Source organism: Silene latifolia, chromosome Y, assembly GCF_048544455.1.
Source record: "Silene latifolia isolate original U9 population chromosome Y, ASM4854445v1, whole genome shotgun sequence".
In the NCBI taxonomy this organism is placed as follows: Eukaryota; Viridiplantae; Streptophyta; class Magnoliopsida; order Caryophyllales; family Caryophyllaceae; genus Silene; species Silene latifolia.
This window is the reverse complement of record NC_133538.1, coordinates 286,185,654-286,190,133: the sequence shown is the minus strand read 5'-3', so window position 1 is coordinate 286,190,133 and position 4,480 is coordinate 286,185,654.

The window sequence follows — 4,480 nt, the reverse complement described above, 5'->3', positions numbered from 1 at the left end:
TAAATGATAATCTATTCTAATCTACTCCTAATCTTATCTAAGGAAGGATTGATTTAACCTAATGAAAACTTGATGGTTTGATTATTACAAATGGGGTATACATAGTAGAGCATCATTAGGTTAATCAAGGGTAAAATAGTAATTTAACAATTCTAATTGTTGGGTAGGGAATCGCAGGTCTCAAGAGAGACTCCGGTCTCCTTTTCGCCGGTCTTTGAAAAATATGTGCATCTTGAATGGAGAAAGAAGAAAACAAAAGTTGCTGTAAGGGAATCCGAGCGGATTGGTCTCGGGACGCTCGGATTGCAAGGCCTTAAGACGAGCAGATTGGTTGGTGGGACGCGCGAACTTTAGCAGGGGAAGACAAGCGGTTTTGGAGCAAGACAAGCGGATTGTGTCAGGGGACGAGCGTCTTGAGTCTCGGGACGAGCGGATTGGCGGACAGCTTCTTTGTTTGAGCTCGGATTGTAAAACGGACGTCATTTTCTCATCCGGACTCCTATTGGAGTGATTCTAAAGCCTAGATCACTTGATTTTTCGATGACGTTCCATCTAGCATACTTTCAGAGCGAAAGGAGCAACCCTTGGTTTGATTTTCGAACAATTTCTTCATGTAATGCCTTCCCTCTCGTCATTCTTACTTTTAACCCTATGATCCTTCTATATACTCTTTATTCCTACATCCTTGGTCATCATTCTTGCCTCCTCTTCATACTAGTCCATCTAATATCATCAAAAAGCTTCTAAATATGCATGGGAGACGGGAATTTCCGCCTAATTATCTTCCTTCCTTTAAAACATACGAAATGCACTAGGAAAGCAAAATAGAAAGCATTTGACGGATAAAATGGCTATAGAATGTTATAATAGTATACAAAATAGGCTCAATTAGGGGACTAAATGTGCGCAAATAATGTTCACATCAATCTTCTAATTTAAAGATTTGTTCGAGGAGGATCATCCATCTTTTATTAGCACAAGAACAATCTAGATAGGTGATCTAGATTGTCCCCATATTACCATCAAAATCAATGTAAGGAAATTGTATTTCCTTAATCTTTATTTATTATGCTTTTATATTTGCATGCATGTTGCATAGATCACATAAAATGAATTATGAGATAATTTGTTTTAAAATTAGAGAGTCTAATATGGATCTATGATCTTTCAAGTGGTATCATAAGCTAGGCTTGTAATTTGCATAATGATTTTAAGCATATTAAACAAATTATGAGATAATTTGAAAAACTAAAAAATTGTGTTAGAAGAGATTTTAGAACGAAAATTTTTGGGCATGCATACCTACTGATCTCAAAAGATTTCTGGTAAAATTTGGTGACTTGTGAAATTATTTTGCTATTTTTAATGATTTTTTGTTAAAAACCGAGTCAAAAATGTCGTATTTTGGTTAAGAGTTAACTAAAAATAGTTAAAAGTTGATTCGGGTTATGAAATTTTTATATTATTTCATGCATATTTTCTACAGATTGTATGCAAAATTTAGAAGGTTGGTTTGAAGTTTTTGTGGACACGGGGGGCCCACGGGGGCGCTTGGGAAAACAAGTGTTTGCATTTGTGGAGTCGCCACCAATTTATTGTGGAAAATTGGAAACCGTTCGAGTACTTCGTGTCATGTCAAGACACAAAGTAATGACATAGACACCAAGAACTCGTTACCCTTAGCATTCTATGTCTAGAATGACTCTCATGGATGCCAATGAACACAGATGTTCACAGAGATCTGGAGTAAGGGGTGAGGGTACGTATTAGGAAGCTCTTTTGATCGGACACCTAATCCCGCCCGCCTTGATAGCGGTCTCTACTAATGATTAGGTAAATCATCTATACTTGATATGTTGTCGATTATATGCATGCAATGCAACATCCAATAAATTAATCCTAGCATGTGAGAATTAACTAAGTCGGTGAACATGTATTTAAGCATACATTTAGGTCGAAGTAAGGATTTAATGTTGATTACATGTGAGAGCAAACAAACGATAATAAAGAGCACAATAAATAAAAATAAAATAAACAATAATAATAAAATTACAATAATTACAATGGCTCGATGATTTACGTCGAAAAATATGTTTAAAACGGATAATTTTAGAAAAGAAAAGGAAAATAATTAAGGTTATAAAACGGACAGATTAGTAGTGATACTACGATTAATAGTCGATTAATACATAAGCTAACAAACTAGGTCAAATCAAGAACGGAAGTTCAGAGACATAAATCACCCCGGAACAGGCGCAGCAGTGCTGCGTCCTTTGGAAGAGGCGCAGTGGTCACTGCGTCTGTTCCTGAGGTGAGTTCTGGCTGTGAAGCCGGAACTGCATATTGTTAATGTTCGTTGGTGAATTTAACGATCGATTATTAATGTTTGACTCATGTAGAAGTGATTTAACAGATTAGCTACATGTGAATTGGTCATAAAAGCGATAAAGAACGGACTTAAATTAATTAAAACGAATTAAAGTGAGCTATAAACTAATCACAAATTAGGTTTATTAATACAAATTAATTAGGTTTGCTATGTTAAACTATTGATTAGGATGCTGATAAACTGATGAAAGATATATAAAAGGCGAATCCCAGAGACTTGATATGAACAAATCGAATCTCTAAAACCCGGGTTTGATTTTAATGACAAAAACCCGCAAATATTGATTACTTGGGATTTAAATCGGATTTAAAGGTGATAAAATAATATGAATTATGTATTATAATTATACGAGTGGAAATATGAAGAAAATAAGACAAAACGAAATAAAAGAGACGAATCAACAAAGAACAAAGGAAGAAGAAGAGAGGCGGAAACTGCGGTAGCCTGAGGAAGAGGCGTAACAGATGTTGTGACTCTTCGAAGAGGCGCAGCAGTTGCTCCGTTTCTTCTCGACGTCTGTCTCTTGTTAACCCGTGATAATAGTTTTGATAAAAGGTTTTATAAATCGGTTTTAAACATGTTTTCGAGGTAAATCTTACAATAATTTGTACAATAAAAAGTACAATAATAAAACATGGGGTTTACACCCTCAGGCTTACATGTTTGACGAAACAAGATTAACTAAGTTAACGATTAGTGATTGCTCGACTCGAATGTATGATGAAAGTGCCCTCGTAAGAGGAATTAAATTAAATTGATTTGATTAATTGAGTGGAGTTGGTCAAATTGGTCGGTCATGCAAAACGAGACTGGTACTCAGAAGGATCCGGGCTTACGTGGTCGAAAGTTCAAGCACGTAGACGTCAATAAGCAAAGAGCGCGGTCTTAGAATGCAAAGGGAGAAGATAAGGGCGGACACTCGCTTGAGAAATATGAAGAACAAAGGTCCCTATTTATACTAATCACACGGAGGAATTAGGGTTACGGTAAAACTTTGGAAACAAATCTCGAAAAGATTTTAAAATATGCAGAAAAGTGTTGGGGAAGAGGCGCAGCAACCACTGCGACCCTTGGAAGAGGCGCAACAGGTGCTGCGTCCTTTCCCCAGAGGTTTCCTCCTGCGGAAGAATGATTTTCCGCGTTTCTGTTATGGAATTGCGGTAAATCTCAACTTCCTTATTGTTTAAAATATGATTTCGGGATATATTTTGCCGAAAGATGAAAAGATTAAGATTATGGAATGGAAATATCCAGAATATTCTAGATTGTTCCGACTCGACATTTTAAACGGTTTATTAGAAAATGAAGACGGTTTTTGGCCCGGACTCCAAATAAACTCTAATTATTGTCAAAATGACCGTAATGGCACGTAGATGACGATCAAGAGGTAGACACAAGTATTTGAGCTATCAGTTGACGATAAACTTATGAACTGTCATAAATCGTTCCGTGTACCAAACAAGCGGCCCAATCATCACCGGGTGGTCTGTGAGAGGTGCAGAAATGAGGTATCTACAAGGCCCCCACTTTGACTGAGGCTTGGACAAGGCAAAAATCAAAGTATAGCCATTAGGTCAATCGAAGATTACAACTTGACGACTATGGCGACGCGAGGCGGCTCAAGGGGTCTGAGCTAAGGACCTGTCGTCGGGAACATTTTAGAGTCTGTCAACTATCGGGGGGGGGGGTCGTTTAAAGACCATTAGTCTACGTAAGAAAGCCCGCCAGCCATAAGAAGAAACCATTCCTGAGACTTCTTTCTCGAGATGTTTTTGGAGCTGCGTATGAGCTAAGGGTAAGTGTAAGAGCTAAGGTTAGGACCCAAAGGATATGTAAAGGTTGTGCTAAGGGTGTGGGACCCTAAAGGAAAACATCGGTAAGAAGGCGGCCTAAGGGTAAACATGGTTTTGGGCGTATGAACCCGGAAAAGGCGATTTCAAAGGAGTGCGATCCTATCGGTGAAGGCTTGGTGTAGGAACATGGGCAGTCTGGGAACTTACGAGATAGTTGGCATGAGAACAAAGTATAATATAATATTGAAGGTAGCAGGACGTCGGTAGAAACTGCTGAGGGAATCTACTTGCGTCGGTC